Here is a 19,788-nt window from a genome sequence, read left to right on the forward strand (position 1 = left end):
CTTTTAAGGCTGATGAAAAACCTTCATTTCAATTAAAAAGTATGGTAACTGTATTTACTTATTAAATATTATTAAAGTTTTCTAAAACACAACTTGAAGACATCCAGCATGCATGTTGAATATCAGTACAATCAATTCAAGACCAAGTATACATGTTATATGCAGCAAGGCTAGATTACAAATTATCATAGTCATGATCATCATCATCGTCATCATCATCGTCTTCACGTTTTCTTTCAATGCATTTGATGATTCATTGGCAGTATTTTGTGATGACACCATATTAGTGGTAATAATGTTTTTGGACCCATTAATGATGGATTAATCAGAACATTCTGAACTGCTGAGGTTGCAGGAATTGAAGCTTTTACAGCTGGAGACTGCGAAGTAGGCATCTGTACTGTAAACCTTTGACCTGTGAGGGACATGGGAGTCCCTCCTTTAGTTGAAACAGACATGGTCTGTGGGGTTGGTGTGCCTACTGTGGGAGTACTCGGTCTGCTAGTAACTGAACCAACACTTAACCGCGGGACTGTTACTCTTCCCGCAGAAGTTGATGCCTTTCTCTGTAAAGATTTCAGCCTATAGTTTGGAGCTGTTAAGCAATATCTATCAGGTGGCAACCTAGGACCTGAATATGGCTTGATCAGTGGCAAAGGGGTTTGATTTATTTGCCTTGTGATATCTAATAAAAAATCTCTAGGGGGAGGAGAGGGTAAAAGACTGGTCAGCGCGGCACTGGATTGCCAACTGCACATCATCTGCATCAACGGTAGCTTTCTTAGCATGGCTTGAATAAATGTTTACATCATCTAGAATTGTGGTCACATATCGGAAGGCAAACTCCATCATCTGATTTATACCTCTTGGTTCATATTCTGTAATCCCCATATCCTTCAGGATTTGTGCCGTCTTCTGTGCATCATTCGGCATGCTCTTGGGAGAAGCCATCTTGCCAGATTCCATGATATCCGATGATCAGACTTCTCGAGCGAAATCACCAACATTAATGTATTTCAGTCCCGATTTTGACGCAAGTTCTTTGCCTAGTGTGGTTTTTCCAACCCCTAGTGTACCAGATTCAGAAAGACTAAGCAGGAGAGCTGGATCTGCCGACCTCTCTTTACCTCCCCTGGGAGCCTCGGGCCAACGGAATTAACGTTCCGCGTCCCCTCCCCCGCCTGCCGCAACGCCCGTGAGGGTCGGCTCCCGGGCGCTGACAACCGCCTCGTGGCCCTCTACCGGCCTCCGAAGAGGGCACTGAGAAGCTCCTACCTGGGGGCCCGATGCCCAGAGCACTCCGCGCCCCTCGCCTGCCCTTGCCCAGCCCCCAATTTTTTCTTTTTTTTAAATTTGGGATAGAGTCTCACTTTGTTGCCCAGGCTGGAGTGCAGTGGCCTGATCTCGGCTCACTGAAACCTCTGCCTTCCAGGTTCAAGTGTTTCTCCTGCCTCAGCCTCTTGAATAGCTGTGACTACAGGTGGGCTATGTTTTGTATTTTTAGTAAAGACAGGGTTTTGCCACGTTGGCCATGCTGGTCTGGAACTCCTGACCTCAGGTGATCTGCCTGCCTTGGCCTTCCAAAGTGCTGGGATTATAGGCATGAGTCATCATGCCCAGACAAATTGAACAATTATGTACACAGAAAAACACCTTCATAAGAACAAAAAATAAGGTGAACCCTTATAGTACCTGGCTTTAACTATATATCCCTGACAGAGGCACTGAAGAGATAGAAAAAGCAATCTTGAATCACTGATGCCACCCCCATCCCAACCCTAGCCGTGGTGGCTTGGTGCAGAGAGTGTCTCTGGGCACTGAAGGAGGGAGAGCACAGCAATTGTGAGGAGTTGAACTTAGTTCTGTCCTGATAGAGCATAAAGGAAAACTGGACCAAACTCAGATGACACCCACCCATGAAGGGAGCATTAAAATCAGCCCTTGCCAGAGGGGAATTGTAGAGATCAGAGCTTAAGTTCCCACACACCTCACCACTGAGGGCTGGAGTGCTCTGGGTCTCTGATTAAACTTGAAAGGCAGCCTAAGTCATAAGAATTGCAACTCTTAGGTGAGTTCTAGTGCTGAACTGGACCCAGAGACAGTGGACTGGTGGGGGGCATGTGACATACTGAGACACCAGCTTGGGCAGCTAAGGGAGTGCTGGCATCACCCCTCCCCTAACTCCAGGCTGCTTCACTCATAGCTCCAAATGAGACCCCTGCTTGAGAGGACAGGGAAGAGTGGGGAGCACTTTGCTTCCTTCCTTGAGGAGAGGACAGGGAAGGGTGGGGAGCACTTTATCTTGCATCTTGGATACCAGCTCAGCCACAGCAGATAAGGCACTGGTCATACCCTGTTCCAGACCCTAGTTCCCAGATATATCTAGACACATCCTGGGACAGAAGGAAACTTGCTGCCTTGAAGGGAAGGATCTGGTTCTGGCAGGACCCATCACCTGCTAAGAGTCCTTGGGCCCTGAATAACCAGTAGTGAGGTAGTATGTTGTGGGCCTTGGATGAAACTCTGAGACTTGTGGCTTCAGGTGAAATTCAGCACATTTTCAGCTGTGGTGGCTATGGGACAAAACTCCTTCTGCTTGAGAAAAGCAGAGAGAAAAGTAAAGGGGACTTTATCCTGCCACTTAGGTACCAGCATGGCCACAGTGGGGTAGAGCATCAGTGGGCTCTTGCAGTCCCCAATTCTAGTACATGACTCTTGGCAGCATATCTGGACCTGCCCTGGGCCAGAGGAGAGCCCATTTCCCTGAAGGATGAGTCCCAAGCCAGGCAGAATTCACCACAAGCTGACTTAAGAGCCTTTGGGTCTTAAGGGAACATTAGTGGTAGTCTGACAGAACTCCCTGTAGCCTGTGGTGATAGCTATGGGAGTGAGGCCCCTCGGCCTTTGGAAAGGGGAAGTAAGTGCATCTTTTGGTTTGAGTGCCAGCTCAGCTTCAGTACAATAGAACACCAGGTAGACTTCTAAGGTTTTTGACTCTAGTTCCTGACATCCGGATGGCACCTCTGGACCCACCCAGGGGCTGGGTGAGCTCACCACCTTGAAGGGAGAGACACAGACCTGGGTGGCTTTGCCATCTGCTGATTGCAGAGTCCCAGGGCCTTGAGCAAACACAGACAATTGCCAGGGAGTGGTTATAGCAGGTCTTGGGTGAAATTCAGTGCTGTGCTGGCTTCAGGTCTGACCCAGTGCAGTCACAGTGGTGGTGACCACAGGAGTGCTTGTCACTCACTCCGAGTTTTAGGTGGCTCAGAACAGAGAGAGAGACTTTGCTTGTTTGGGAGAAAGAGAAGAGAACAAGAGTCTCCACCTTATAATCCAGAGAATTCTCCTGGATCTTGTCCAGGATCATTAAGGTAGTACCACTACGAGTCTGCAAGAATCACAACATAACTGGGCTTGGGGTGCCTCTAAAGTGATACAGCTTAGATCACAATACCCAAGTCCTTTAGAATATATGGAAAGCCTTTCCAAGAAGGATGGGTACAAACAAGTCCAGATAGAGGACAGTACAATAAATAACAAATTATTCAATGACCAGAAACTGAAGAAAATCCATAGACCTCAAGGCCATCCAGGAAAACATGACCTCATCAAATGAATTAAATAAAACACCAAGGACCAATCCTGGAGAAACAGACATATGTGATCTTTCAGACAGGGAATTCAAAATAGCTAAGAAAGTTCAAAGAAGTTCAAGACAACACAGAGAAGAAATTCAGAATTCTATTAGATAAATTTAACAAAGAGATTGAAATAATTAAAAAGAATCAAGAAAAAATTTTGGAGTTGAAAGCTGCAGTTGGCATACTAAAGAATGTATAAGATCCTTAATAGCAGAATTGAACAAGCAGAAGAAAGAATTAGTGAACTTGAAGACAGACTATTTGAAAATACACAGTTAGAAGAGACAAAAGAAAAAAAGAATAAAAAACAAGGAAGCACGCCTATGGGTTATAAGAAATAGCCTCAAAAGGGCAAACCTAAGAATTATTGACCTTAAAGAGGAGGTAGAGAAAGATATAGGGGTAGAAAGTTTATTCAAAGAGATAACAGAGAACTTACCAAACCTAGAGAAAGATATCAATATCCAAACAAAAATATAACAAGAAGATTATAGAACACCAAGCAGATTTAAACCAAAGAAGACTACCTCAAGACATTTAATAATTAAACTCCCAATGATCAAAGAGAAAGGATTCTAAAAAGAAGAAGAGAAAAGAAACAAGTAACGTACAAAGGAGCTCCAATACATCTGGCATCAGACTTTTCATTGGAAACATTACAGGCCAGGAGAGAGAGGCATGATGTACTTGAAGTGCTGAGGGAAAAAACTTTTATCCTAGAATAGTAAATCCAGTGAAAATATCCTTCAAACATGAAGGAGAAATAAAGATTTTCCCAGACAAAAGCTGAGGGGTTTGATCAACACCAGACCTGTCCTATAAGAAAAACTAAAGGGAATACTTCAATCAGCCAGAAAAGGACATTAATGAGTAATAAGTAATCAACTGAAGGTTCAAAACTCACTGGTAGTAGTAAGTACACAGAAAAATACAGAATATTATAACACCATAACTGTGGTGTGTGAACTGCTTTATCCTAAGTGGAAAGACTAAACAATGAATCACTCAAAAATAATAACTAAACAACTTTTTAAGATATAGACAGTACAATAACATATAAATAGAAACAACAAAAAATTAAAAACTGTGGGGATGAAGTTAGTGTGCAGAATTTTTATTAGTTTTCTTTTAGCTTGCTTGTTTGTTTATGCAAAATATTAAGTTGTTATTAGCTTAAAATAATAGATTAAAATGTAGTATTGGCAAGCCTCATGGTAACCTCAAACAAAAAAAAATACAATGAATACACAAAAAAATAAAAGCACAAAACTAAATCATATCACCAGAGAAGATTGCCTTTACTAAAAAAAGACAGGAAGAAAAGAGAGAAGGAAGAGACCACAAAACAACCAAAAACAATAGCAAAATGACAGAAGTAAGTCTTTACTTATCAATGTAGCACTAAATGTAAATAGTCTAAACACTTCAATCGAAAGATAGAGTGGTTGAATTAATGAAAATATTTAGATTGGTGCAAAAGTAATTGCGGTTTTTGCCATTACGTTTAGTGGCAAATGCATGGACTAAAAATAAAGGGATGGAAAAAGATATTCTATGCCAATGGAAACCAAAAAATAGCAGGAGTAGCTATACTTGTATCAGACAAAATAGATTTCAAGACAAAAACCATAACAAGAGACAAAGAAGGTAACTATATAATAATAAAGGAATCAATTCAGCAAAAGAATATAAAAATTTAAATATGTAAACACTCAACACTGGAGCACCCAGATACATAAGGCAAATATTAGAGTTGGAGAGAGGCAGACCCTGATACAATAACAGCTAGAGATTTCAACACCCCACTTTCAGCATTGGACAGATCTTCCAGACAGCAAATCAGCAAAGAAACATCAAACATAATCTGCATTATAAGCCAAATATATCTAATAGATAGTTACAGAATACTTCATCCAATGGCTGCAGAATACACATTCTTCTCGTCAACACATGGATTGTTCTCAAGAATAGATCATGTGTTAGTTCACAAAACAAGACTTAAAACATTTTAAAAAATTGAAATATCAAGCATCTTCTTTGACCACAATGGAATAAAACTACAAATTGATATCAAGAGGAATTTTGAAAACTATACAAATACAAGAAAATTAAACAATATGCTCCTGAATGACCAGTGAATCAAGGAAGAAATTAAGAAGAAAATTTAAAAATGTCCTGAAATAAATGATAATGAAAACACAACATACCAAAACCTATTGGATATAGCAAATATAGTACTAAGAGGGAAGATTATAGCTATAAGTGCTGACATCAAAAAAAGAGAAAAAGCTTCAAATAAACAATCTAATGATACATCCTAAAGAACTAGAAAAGCAAGAACAAACTAAATCTAAAATTAGTAGAAGAAAAAAGTATAAAGATCAGAGCAGAAATAAATGAATTTGAAATGACTAAAACAATACAAAAGATCAATGAAACAAAAGCTGGTTTTTTGAAAAGTTGAACAAAATTGACAAACCTTAGGCCACACTAAGAAAAAAAGATCCAAATAAATAAAATCATAAATGAAAAAGGAGACATCACAACTGATACTGCAGAAATTCAAAGCACCATTAGTGAATACTCTGAACAACTATATGCTAATAAATTAGAAAATCTAGATGAAATGGACAAATTCCTAGACACATACAACCTACCAAAATTGAACCAGAAAGAAATCCAAAACTTGAACAGACCAATCCCAAGTAATGACATTGAAGCTGCAATCAAAAGTTTCCCAGTAAAGTAAAGCCTGGGGCCCAATGGCTTCATGACTGAATTCTACCAAAAATTTAAAGAGGAACTAATACCAATCCTACTCAAACTATTCCAAAAAAATAGAGGAGGAGGGAATGCTTTCAAACTCATTCTATGGCTCTGAACCAAAGCCAGACAAAGGCGCATCCAAAAAAGAAAAGCACAGACCAATATCCCTGGTAAATATTGATGCAAAAAATGTCACGAAAATATTAGCAAGCCAGATTCAACAATACATTAGAAAGATCGTTTATCATGACTAAATGAAATTTATCCTTGGAGGCAAACATGTTTCCACATGTGCAAATCAATCCATGTGATATGCAATATCAACGAATGAAGGATAAAAACTATATGATCATTTCAATTGATGCTAAAAAAACTTGATAAAATTCAACATTCTTTCATGATAAAAACTCTCAAAAAACTGAGTATAGAAGGAACATACCTCAGCATAAAAAAACCATAAATGAGAGACCCACAGTTAATATCATACTGAATGGGGATAAACTAAAAGCCTTTCCCCTAAGATCTGGAGCATAATAAGGTGTCCACTTTCACCACTGTTATTCAATATAGTACTAGAAGTCCTAGCTAGAGCAATGAGACAAGAGAAAGAAATTAAGAACTTCCAATTTAGAAAGGAAGAATTCAAATTATCCTTGTTTGCAGATGATATGGTCTTATATTTGGGAAAACCTAAAGACACCACCAGAAAACTATTAGAAGTGATAAACAAATTCAGTAAAGTTGCAGAATACAAAATCAGCATACAAAAATTAGTAGCATTTCTATCTGCCAACAGCAAACAATCTGAAAAAGAAATTGAGAAAGTAATTCCATTTACAATAGCCACAAATAAAATTAAACACCTAGGAATCAACTTAACCAAAGTGAAAGACCTCTGTAGTGAAAACTATAAAACACTGATGAAAGAAATTGAAGAGGACATCAAAAAATGGAAAGATATTCCATGTTTATGAATTGGAAGAATCAATATTGCTAAAATGTCCATACTAATCAAAGCAATCTACAAATTCAATGCAATCCCTATCAAAATGACATTTGATATGGCTTGGCTGTGTCCCTAACCAAATCACATCTTGAATTGTAATTTTCATAATCCCCACGTCATGGGAGGGACCCAGTGGGAGGTAATTGAATCATGGGGGCACTTGCCCTTATGCTGCGTTCTTGTGATAATGAGTGAGTTCTCACAAGATCTGATTGTTTCATAAATGGCTTTTCACCCCTTTTGCTCAGCACTTCTTCCTGCCACCATGTGAAGAAGGACATGTTTGCTTCCCCTTCCACTGTGATAGTAAGTTTCCTGAGGCCTCATGAAGAAAGACATGTTTGCTTCCCCTTCCACCATCATTGTAAGTTTTTTGAGGTCATACTGAACTATGAGTCAGTTAAACCCCTTTCTTTTATAAATTACCCAGTCTCAGGTATGTCATTATTAGCAGCATGAGAATGGACTAATACAACATTCCTCACAGAAACAGAAAAAACAATCCTAAAATTTATATGGAACCACAAAAGACCCAGAATAGCCAAAGCTATCCTAAGCAAAAAGCACAAAATGGGAGGAATCACATTACATGACTTCAGATTATACTAAAGAGCTATAATAACCAAAACAGCATTGTACTGACATAAAAACAGATACCTAGACCAATGGAATAAAATAGAGAACCCAGAAACAAATCCATACACTTACACTTAGGGAGACGAGTTCACTAACTCATTTTGGACATAGGTGCCAAGAACATACACTTGGAAAAAGACAGTCTCTTCAATGAATGGTACTGTGGAAACTGGATATCCATATGCAGAATAATGAAAACAGACCCCTGTCTCTTGCCATATACAAAATCAAATCAAGATGAATTAAAGACTTAAATCTAAGACCTCAAACTATGAAACTGCTACAAAAAAACTTGGTGAAATTCTCCAGGACATTGGTCTGGGCAAAAATTTATTGAGTAATACCACATGAGCACAGGCAACCAAAGTAAAAATAAACAAATAGGTTTACTCATGTTAAAAAGCTACTGCCTAGCAAAGGAAACAATCAGCAAAGTGAAGAGACAACTCACAAAATGAAAGAAAATATTTGCAAACTACCCATTTGACAAGGAACAACTAACCAGAATGTATAAGGAGCTCAAACAAGTCTACGAAAAAAAAAATCTAATAATCCAATCAAAAAATGGGCAAAAAATTTAAATAGACTTTTCTCAAAAGAAGACATACAAATGGCAAATAGGCACATGAATAGGTGCTCAACATCACTGATCATCAGAGAAATGCAAATCAAAACTACAATAAGTTATCTTCTCACTCCAGTTAAAATTGTTTATATCCAAAAGACAAGCAATACCAATGCTGGTGAGGATGAAGAACCCTCATATACTGTTGGTGGGAATGTAAATTAGTACAGCCATTACAGAGAACAATTTGGAGATTCTTCAAGAAAATTGAAAATAGGGCTATCATATGATCCGGCAGTCCCACTACTGGGTATAGACCCCAAAGAAAGGAAATCAGTACTTCAAAATGATATCTGTACTCCCATGTTTATTGTAGCAGTGTTCACAATAGCTAAGATTTGGAAGCAAGCTAACTGTTCATCAACAGATGAATGGATAAAGAAAATGTGATATATATATACACAATGGCGTACACAAGCCATTAAAAATGAGATTCTGTCACTTGCAACAACATGGATGAACTGGAGATTATTGTGTTATGTGAAATAACCAGGCACAGAAAGACAAACATCTCATGTATCACTAATTTGAGAGATCTCAAAATAAAAACTGTTGAACTCATGGAGATGCAGAGTAAAATAATGGTTACCAGAGGCTGGGAAGGGTAGTTGGGCATGGGGGAGTGGGGATGGTTAGTGAGTACAAAAAATAATTACAAAAGTAACTAAGACGTACTATTTGGTTGCACACCAGTGTGTCCATAGTCAATAATAATTTAATTGTGCATTTTAAAATAACTAAAGTAGTATAGTTGGATTGTTTGTAACACAAAGGACTAATGCTTCAGGGGATGGATACCCCATTCTCCATGATGTGATTATTTCACATTCATTCCTGTATCAAAACATCACATTTAGCCTATAATTACATACACCTACTCTGTACTCACAAAAATTAACAATAAAAAAAATTAAAGAAGAAACAACTTCAACATACCACAAGTAGGGTAACTTCAAAGATATCTTTGTGGAGACACATTATAGTGAAGGTGTTGAAAGCTAAATACAAAGAAAGAAAAAAAAGGAGCAAGAGAGAAGTGAGTTGTCATGCAAAGGGATTCTCAATAAGATTAATGGCTAATTTCTTATCAGAAACCATGGTGACCCAAAGGCAGTGGAATGACATATTCAAAGTTATGAAAGAAAAAAACTGTCAACCAAAAATTCTATAATCCTGAAGAAATGGAAGAAGTAGAAAGAGCCCAGTGTCCGTAAACTGATGAATGGATTTCACAAATGAGGTATATCCATACAGTGGAACATTATTCAGCCATAAAAAGGAATGAAGTACTGATAACATGCTACAATGAAGATGAACTTTGAAAACATTATGCCAAATGAAATATACTAGATGAAAAGTCCCACATATTGTATAATTACATTTATATGAAATATCAAGATAGGCAAATACATGGTGACAGAAATCAGACAGTACTTATCAGGGCCTGGGGTGAGGGGAGAGGAAATGGAAAGCAACTGCATAAAGGGTATGATATTTTTTTCTGGAGTGATGAAAATGTTCTAGAATTAGATGGCAGTGATGATTGTACAACATTGTGAATGTGATCCACCCGCTGTGGCCTTCCAAAGTGCGGGGATTGTAGGCTTGAGCCATTGCGCCCAGCGAGAATATTATTTTTAAAAACAGAAAATAATATATCTTTCATGGTAGCTTTGTAAGACACTGTATTACTTTGAATTAACTCTAGCAACAGGCTTTTTCTAATCTCAATTTTTACCACATGGCTGCCTTTCCCATATAAAGTTAAGGGCTTGTACTTTAAAATGATTAAAATGGTAAATTTTGTGTTATGTGAATTTTACCTTGTTTCGTAAAATAAATAATGATAATATTGGATTATAACTAAAAGAATAAAATAAATATCTCTGGGTCTATATAGGAGAAATCCTACTAAAAGCATTGCAATTCATAAATGAAGAAGAAATGAGAACATAGAAATCACCATAGTAGGCTATGCGTGATGACTTACACCTGTAATCCCAGCACTTTGGGAGGCTGAGGCAGGTGAATTTCTTGAGCCCAGGAGTTCGAGACCAGGCTCTGCAATATGACGAAACCCCATCTCTAAAAAAAAGGCAAAAAATTCGCCATCAGTGGTGGTGCATACCTTTAGTCTCAGCTACCCAGGAGGCTGAGGTGGGAGGATCGCTTGAGTCTGGGAGGCTGAGGTTGCAGTGAGCCATGATGGCACCACTGCACTCCAGTCTGGGTGACAGAGTGAGACCTTGTCTCAAACAACAACAATATACAAAGAAAAAACCCACCATGATAATAATTGTTGCATGTGAAGCCCATCTTTTCATATGCTTATTTTTGTTAACTGTGTATCTTTGCTGAAGATCTGTTCAGACTTTTTGCTTGTTTTTTTTTCCCCCCGCCCAACTGGGTTGTTCATATTTTTATTAGAGTTACAAGGTTTTTTGTTTGTTTGTTTGTTTTTTCTGAGATGGAGTCTCGCTCTGTTGCCAGGCTGGAGTGCAGTGGCACGATCTCAGCTCACTGCAACTTCCACCTCCCGAGTTCAAGCAATTCTCCTGCCTCAGCATCCCGAGCAGCTGGGACTACAGGAGCGCGCCACCACACCCAGCTAATTTTTGTATTTTTTTAGTTGAGATGGGATTTCACCATGTTGGCCGGGATGGTCTCCATCTCTTGACCTTGTGATCCGCCCTCCTCGGCCTCCAAAAGTGCTGGGATTACGGGCATGAGCCACCTCACCTGGCCAGAGTTACAAGTTTTTAATTGGATATATGATTTGCAAATATTTTCTTCAAAGCTTGTCTTTTCATGTTTTTTTTTTAACAATGTCTTTCACAGAACAAAGTTTTAAATTTTTGATAAAGTTAAGTTTCAGATTTTTCTTTCACGGATCATGCTTTTGGTGTCATTTCTCAAAACTCATATTTAAATGGAAAACATATAGAGATTTTCTTATACTTTTTTCTCCTAGAAACATAGTTTAATATTTTGTATTTAGGTCTATATTTTATATTTAGATCTTTCCTTATTTTGAGTTAATTTTTGTATGAGGTGTTATATATGTGTCAAGAATATTATTATTTCTTTTTTTGGATAAGAATGTGAAATTTTTCCAGCACTGTTTGATGAAGTGATACTTTTTCTTTTGAATTCCCTTTGAACTTTCATCAAAAATCAGTTAAATCTATTTCTGTGGATCTATTTCTGGGCTTTATTCTCTTTCACTGATCTATGTGTCTATTCTCTTGCAAATACCATATTATCTTGACTACTGTAGTTTTATAGGAAGCCTTGAAGTCAGCTAGTGTAAGTCCTTCAACTCTGTTCTTCTTTTTCAGATTTGTTGTTGTCATTCTAGTCTTTTGAATTTCTGTATAAATCAGAATTGTCCTCTGACATTCTATCAAAAAACCTGCTAGAGTTTTGATTGGGATTTTGTCAAATTTACGGACTAATTTTGGCACAATTATTATCTTAACATTATTGATTCTGTGGTAGAATTGTCCAGAAAAAAAATCATTAAGTCTTCTGGTTCATAAACATGATATATCTTTCCATTAATTTATATATTTAACTTAGCAGTATATTGTACTTTTTAGTGTGTAATTTTTAAACACTTGTCATATTATCCCAAAACATTTTTTGACGTTATTATAAACGTTATGTTTAAAAAGAATCAGTTTCCAGTTCTATGCTTGGATATAGAAACACAATTGAGTAACTTCTGCAGAATGCTGTTATATATTCATCCATGGTAAGCTCACATACTAGTTTTAGTAGCTGTTTTGTGAAATCTGTTGGATTTTTTTATTTTATTTTTTTACCTAGATGATCATGTCATCTGCAAACAAAGACAAAGTAACACTTCTTTCCCATCTGGAAGGCTTTTTTTTTTCTTATTTTATTACACTACTAAAATCTCTAGTAGAATGTTGAATAGAATGGCGAAGTTTGTTTTGAATTGCAAAATCTACCATTACTATAAATGGAAGTCTATAATGATGTTTTTAGAAATCTTCCAGGTGATTTTTATCTTCAGCCATTATTGAGATCTATTAACTTACAAAAAATTTGATTATTTCTGAGATGTCCAACTCATCTGCTTTCACTCTCTTCTTACACACTTGGCTTCAGTTCCTTGAATACACCACGCTTATAACCATTTTAGAAAGAAGGGTAATGTTTGACTTGGGGAACCACAGATGAGCAGGAATCACTCTCCGTTTCTGCTTTTGTTTTTCTCATCATGTCGGTGTTGATATCTCAGACTGACTTTCTCCATAAGGCAGGAACCTTGACTACTGATGTTTCCAGACTCACATATTCCCAGTTTGAGGAAAAGAGCATATGTCTCCCATTTCAGTTTAAAAACATCTGGTGAGGGTCTATGGTTGCATTGGCTTAGGCCGCGTGCTTGCCCTCTGAACTAATCTCTATGGTCAAGGTGTTAGAGTTCTATGACTGGCATGTCCAGAGATAGTTGTTTCCTCTAGCAAGGGATTCAAGGTCCTAAAGCACCAACGAAGGCTATGTGTTAGCCCAGGCGTGGTGGCTCCCACCTGTAATCCCAGCAGTTTTGGAGACCAAGGTGGGTGTATTTCCTGAGGCTAGGAGTTGAAGATCATCAACCTGGCCAACATGGCAAAACCTGTCACTACTAAAAATACAAAAATTAGCCAGGCATGGTGGTGTGTGCCTGTCGTCCCAGCTATTCGGGAGGCTGAGGCATAAGAATTGCTTGAACACAGGTGCGGAGGTTTAAGTAAGCTGAATCATGCCACTGCACTCCAGCCTGGGTGACAGAGTTAGGCTCTGTCTCAAAGAAACAATAACAACAAAAAGCTGCAGTTAGAGTTGGAAATGAAGCAAGGGAAGCAACTGTGACCCACAAGAAAGGTGGGAGGTGGCAAAGGGGTGAATTGCTGGGAGCTCAGGAATTTCCCTGGGTTGTGTCTTCTACAGCTTTACACCCACACAAGAACTTACTGCTTTCCAGCCTAGCCTAACAGTTGGTCCTGTTCTCTTATTCAGGGACTTTTTCATGGTATGTTTCTAGCTCTTGATTTAAAGATATGAAGTGAAGATCAGAAGCAGCATTATTCTGCTGAGCACTGCCATATTTCTTGGGGCTCAGCCACGCCCACCTCTTCACAGAGCCTTTCCCATTTCCTTAACCCACACTCATTGCCCTAGTGCAGTGATTCTGCAAGGCCTCTACTGAGGTTCCTGCTTTTAGCATCTTGTATACGTTTCCATTACTTCAGGGAAAACCCTCCCATGACTGCCGTCTCCCTGCCCTTCCCAGCCCACCACATCACACAGATGTAGAGTGATCATTTTCTTTCCTTAGTCATTGAAACTTGCGGTAAACCAAAAAGTATCTAAGACAGATCTCAATCAATTTAAAGGTTTATCTGGCCAAGTTTAAGGGCATGGCTGGAAGAACAAAGCACAGAATCAAGGCAACAATCTGTGGTCTGTGCCTTTCTCCAGAGATAATTTTGAGGGCTTCAGTATTCAGAAGGAAAAAGCTGACTGAAGGGGAAAGAGGGAGGGTCTGGTAACCTACATGATACAAGGGAAAACAGGCAGGTACTGGAATAGTCAATTATGTATTCATCTCACAGGCTGTAAATCAGCAGTTTACGTAACATAAGAAAACGGCACTTAACATCAGATAAGAGCAGCTCCCCATGGAGATATTTAACATTTTATCTGTAGCTATCTGCTTAGGAACAAATGGAAAGGCAGTTTCTTGCATGACTCAGCTTTCAGCTTAATTTTTTTTTGTTTTGGTAGAGTGAATTGGGATCCTGAGTTTTTACCAAATAGATATAGCTCATCCAAGGAGAATACTTCGATACGTTACGTTAAGTCTGTTCTCATAGACAAATATGAGATGGCTAAGAACTTTGTTTCCATTCAAGGAACATTTAAAACATTATTTCTGAGAACATGCATACGATAGCCACTCAATACATATTTGCCTTTTTGAATTAAATCTGAAGAAATGAATTTACTGATGGGAAGTACACATGGTAGAAGGAAAGAGGAAGTCTAAGGTAAGCCAGAAGGAAGTTTATACAAGCAGGGAAGCCTGAAAACAGTGTTCCAAAAATGTCTGCAAGTAAATGGCTGATTTACACCTGCATAAGCCTGAGAGAAATTTTCTATGACCATAGCCAAATGAAGGTTTACTAATGGGTATAGTTTGGATATATGGCCCTGCTAAATCTCATAGGCCATGATTGTAATCCCCAATGTTGTTGTGGGGGGTGCCTGGTGGGAGGTGACTGGGTCATGTGGGTGGATCCCCCATGGCTTGATGCTGTCCTCACAATACTGAGTTCTCATGAGATCTGGTTATTAAACATATGTGGCACCTCCTTGCCCCCTTGCTTCCACTCCTGCCATGTGACATGCCTGCTCCCACTTCACTTTCTGCCATGATTGTAACCTTCCTGAGGCTTCCTAGAAGCAGATGTCAGTGCTATGCATCCTGTAAGGCCTGCAGAACTGAGAGCCAATTAAACCTCTCTTCTCATAAATTACCTAGTCTCAGATATTTCTTTGTAACAACATAAGAATGGCTTAATATAGCAAGTTGGTCCCAAGGAGGTGGGTCTTGCTATAAAGATACCTGAAAATGTTAAAGGGATTTTGGAATGGGATACCGGGCAGAGGGTGGAAGAGTTTGGAGTGCTCAGATGAAGACAGGAAGACAAGGGAAACTTTGGAACTTCTTAGAGACTAGTTAAATGGTGGTTGACCAAAATGCTGATGGTGACAGAGTCAGGGAAGTCCAGGCTGATGAAGTCTCAGATGAAAATGAGAAACTTACTGGGAACTGGAGCAAAGGTCACCCACATGAAGCCTTAGCAAAGAACTTGGTTGCATTGTGTTTATGCCCTGGGGATGTGTGGAAGTTTAAGCTTAATTGTTATGACTTAGGGTATCCTAGTGGAAGAAATTTCTAACCAGCAAAGCATTCAGGCTGCTTCTAACAACCTATGGTTAGATGGGAGAGCAAAGAAAGGGCTTGAAGTTGAAACTTAAAGTTGTTTTTTTTTTTTTTTTTGAGACAGTCTTGCTGTGTTGCCCAGGCTGGAGTGCAGTGGCTTAATCTGGGCTCACTACAACTTCTGCCTCCCGTGTTCAAGCAATTCTCCTGCCTCAGCCTCCCAAGTAGCTGGGACTACAGGTGCCAACCAACATGCCTGGCTAATTTTTTTTTTTTTCTGTATTTTAGTAGAGACAGGGTTTCACCATATTGCCCAGGCTGGTCTCAAACTCCTGAGGTCAGGCAATCTGCATGCCTCAGCCTCCCAAAGTGCTAGGATCACAGGTGTGAGACACCATGCCTGGCCAAAACTTATATTTAAGAGGGAAGCAGAGCATGTAAGTTTGGAAAATTTGCAGCCTAGCCGTGTGGTAGAAAAGAGAAGCCCATTTTCAGGGGAGGAATTCAAGCAGGCTGTGAAACATCCACTTGCTAGAGAAATTTGCATAACTAAAAAGGAGCCAAGTGCTAATAGCCAAGACAATGGGAAAAAGGCCTGGAAGACATTTCAGAGATGTCTGAGGGAGCCCCACCCATCACAGGCCCAGGGGTCCAAAAGAACTGAATGGTTTCAGGGGACAGACCAGGGATACCACTGCCCTGTGCCACTCCAGGAGGCTGTACCTCACATCATGGCTGTTCCAACTGAGGCCATGGCTCAAAGGCACCCAGGTACAGCTTTGGCTACCACTACAAAGAGTGCAAACCATAATCCTTCACAGCTTCCATGTGGGTTTAAGGCTGTCGGTGCACAGAATGCAAGAGTGAAGGAAGCTTGGAGGCTTCCACCTAGAATTCAAAGGATGTATGAGAAAGCCTGGGTGCTCAGCCAGAAATCTGCTGCATAAGCCTGAGAGACATTTTCTATGACCTGTCATTTTCTATGAGAGGTCATAGAAAGTTTTCCACGACAATTTTCTCTGAGAGGTCCTCACAGAGAAGCTATACTAGGGCAGTACAGAGGGGAAATGTGGGCTTGAAGGCTCCACATAGTGTCCCCACTCTGTAACTGCCCAATGGCTTCACCTTGACTGCTGCCTGGACAGAACCAATTCATCAAAGCAAGTGAATTGCAATCAAGAAAGAGTAATTCAGGCAAAGCTGGCTGTGTAGGAGTCCGGAGTTTTGTTATTACTCAAGTCAGTCTCCCCAAACATTTGGGGAGCAGAGCCTTTTAGGACAACTTGGTGGATGGGTGAAAGCCAGTGAGCCAGCAATGCTGATTGGTCACGGAAGAAATAATATGGAGTTTAAGCTATCTTCTTGCACTGAATCAGTTCCTGGGTGGGGTCCATGAGATTAGATGAGCCTGTATCAATCCGGGTGGTACCAGCTGATCCATCAAATGCAGCGTCTGCAAAATAGCTCAAGTACATGGTCTCAGGGGCAGTTTAGTTAGGTCAGAATCTTGTATCCTCCAGCTGCATGACTACTAAACCATAATTTCTAATCTTGTGGCTAATGTTGGTCTTACAAAGGCAATCTAGTCCCCAGGCAGGATGGAGGTCTGCTTTGTGAAAGGACTGTTATCGTGTTTGTTTTAACCTATAAACTGTAAACTAATTTTCTCCCAAAGTTAGTTCAGCCTACACCCAAGAATGAACAAGAACAACTTGGAGGTTAGAAGCATGATGGAGTTGATTAAATTAGATCTCTTTCAGTGTCTCAGTCATAATTTTGCAAAGGCAGTTTCAATCAAAGCATTGCCTAGTGGAGCTGTGGAAAGGGGGCCACTACCTTGTAGACCCTAGAATGGTAGAGCCACCAGCAACTTACATCCTGAGCCTGGAAAAGCCATAAAGCAAAGCTGCCCAAAGCCTTGGTAGCCCACCTCTACCAGCAGTGTGTCTTGCATAAGGGACATGGAGTCAAAGGAGATTATTTTGGAACTTTAAGATTTAATGACTGCCCTGCTGGGTTTCACACTTGTGTGAGGCTTGTAGCCCCTTTTGTTTGGCCAGTTAGTCCCTTTAGGAACAGGAATGTTTCTCCAATACTTGTATCCCCATTGTATCATGGAAGTAAATAACTTGTTTTGATTTTACAGGCTCATAGGTGGAAGGAATTCATTTCCAGATGAGACTTTGGACTTGGACTTGGAACTTTTGAATTAATTCTGGAATGAATTAGGTCTTTGGGGGACTATTGGGAAAGCATGATTGTAGTTTGCAATGTGAGAAGGACATGAACTTTGGGGAGACAGGAGTGAAATGATGTAGTTTGGATATACGTCCCTGCCAAATCTCATGTTGAAATGTAATCCCCAGAGTTGGAGGTGGAGCCTGGTGGGAGCTGATTGAGTCGTGGGGGCAGATCCTGCATGGCTTGGTGCTGTGTTCATGGTAGTGAGTGAGTTCTCATGAGATCTGGTGAAAGTGTGTGGCACTTCCCTGCCTTCTTGCTCCTACTCCTGCCATGTGATATGCCTACTCCCCACTGCCTTCTCTCATGATTGTAAGCTTCCTGAGGTCTCCCGAGAAGTAGACGTTGGTGTTATGCTTCCTGTACAGCCTGCAGAACTGTGAACCAATTGAACCTCTTTTCTTATAAATTACTCAGTCCCAGCTATTTCTTTATAGCAATGCAAGAATGGCCTAACACATTATAATTTCCTTTTTATTGGGTTACATTCTATTTGCCAAGAATGCAACCTTATACGTGAACTACAGTAATTAACCATTTACCATTCAGACTTTGGAAATGTGAATATTGCTCTAACAAAATAGTCATTAACAGACATTCACCCCTTTTTGAAAACCAAGAAGGATAAAAACTACATATGAACAATAGAACACAAATGACAGATGGGGCTGAGGCAGGATTAGGATGTCACTGAGATGTGTAAATGGGCCAATTTCCCAAAACAAATTAAAGCAAATACACCTAACTTTTGCATTCCCTGTACCTAGCACTGCATTGACAGAGTTAAAAGTCAGCTCAATTCATAGTGAAGCCTTCTTCCTTCCTCTTATAATCAATTGCAATTAATTAATCTTTCTTCTCCTCAATTCAAGATTATACATTCTTTGAGGGCAGGAATCACATTTGCCTCATGTACCCTCATGGCTCAGGACCTAGTGCACATAGTAGATACTCAGCAAATGTTGTTGATATGGAAATTAAACGATAGGAAGTCAGGAAAGAATGAAGGAATGATTGAACTCTTACTATTGAGCTGCCAGGTATTTTGATAGATGCTTGTACATTACAGTAGCTACTTCACATTATTCTGCATGGCAACTCTGAAAAAAAGTATTATCATAATTTTACAGTTAGGAAGACTGGGAAGGATAACTTATGCTTTATTTACTATTTGCTCAGTCCTATGCTAGGAAATTATATATGTTATCTATATGTTGACCCTTGAAATACCATGAAATGAGTGTTTTTTTCCTTTACAAATTTAAAGAAAAAGCTGGCATACAGTTAATAAGCATTGCTTGTAAGATTTAAATACATGCCTTCTGATTACACATTGAATACAAATAATGAAATTTTCACTGAATGAATTCATGGATCAATGATTATCAATTCATTTATTGATACATATTTATTTTTCTATAAAACTATTACAAAAAGCAACTTTGCCAGTAGCACTTATCCAAACAACTTTAAATCTTCACCTGAAAAATTAAAATTTATACGTGAAAAATTAAAAACACCCTCATTTTAGCTTCCACTTATAACTGGATTCACATTTAAATCATATCAGATTTAATTTTTCAATCACAATCTCAGAAAATTTTTCATATGATCTCTAAGTAATACATTCTGGTATTTAAGAGGCTTCGTTCTCATACATACATCCTCATTAAAACCCATCTTCTCTCTTAATTGAGAATAAATGCAATGATAATAAATTTTAAAAATCTTATTCTTTATTTTGCAGAATATAATCTTACCTCTATGTTCAATGCCATTTGTAAATAAAACTGAACTTTAAAAAACTTATTTTAATAGCAACAATACTATTTGTAAATTTTGTTTGTTTCATGCTCTTAGGAAAACATTCTAATAATTCCACCTTCTCATTTCCTGGTCCCAAGCTCCA

General features: G+C 39.1%; 1 long non-coding RNA gene and 1 pseudogene across 3 annotated transcripts in view; both read right to left on the minus strand.

The window, feature by feature from the left end:
* On the minus strand, positions 1 to 17,098 carry LOC144332735 (transcription initiation factor TFIID subunit 9-like; annotated as a pseudogene). The gene has a single exon (XR_013400774.1). The product of XR_013400774.1 is annotated as a transcription initiation factor TFIID subunit 9-like (transcript).
* The window catches only part of LOC144332736 (uncharacterized), a 12,656-nt gene continuing 9,831 nt past the window's right edge, over positions 16,964 to 19,788 (minus strand). The window contains exons 4-5 of one of the 2 annotated variants that reach the window (XR_013400776.1): positions 18,906 to 18,979; positions 16,964 to 17,091 (exon numbers count right to left, since the gene is read on the minus strand). This is a non-coding gene — a long non-coding RNA (uncharacterized LOC144332736). Of the gene's footprint in view, positions 17,092 to 17,255; positions 18,980 to 19,788 lie in introns of those variants that run through there. The other variant, XR_013400775.1, reaches the window with a different exon arrangement.

The sequence above is a fragment of the Macaca mulatta genome, chromosome 1 (genome assembly GCF_049350105.2).
Source record: "Macaca mulatta isolate MMU2019108-1 chromosome 1, T2T-MMU8v2.0, whole genome shotgun sequence".
NCBI classification, from domain to species: domain Eukaryota; kingdom Metazoa; phylum Chordata; class Mammalia; order Primates; family Cercopithecidae; genus Macaca; species Macaca mulatta.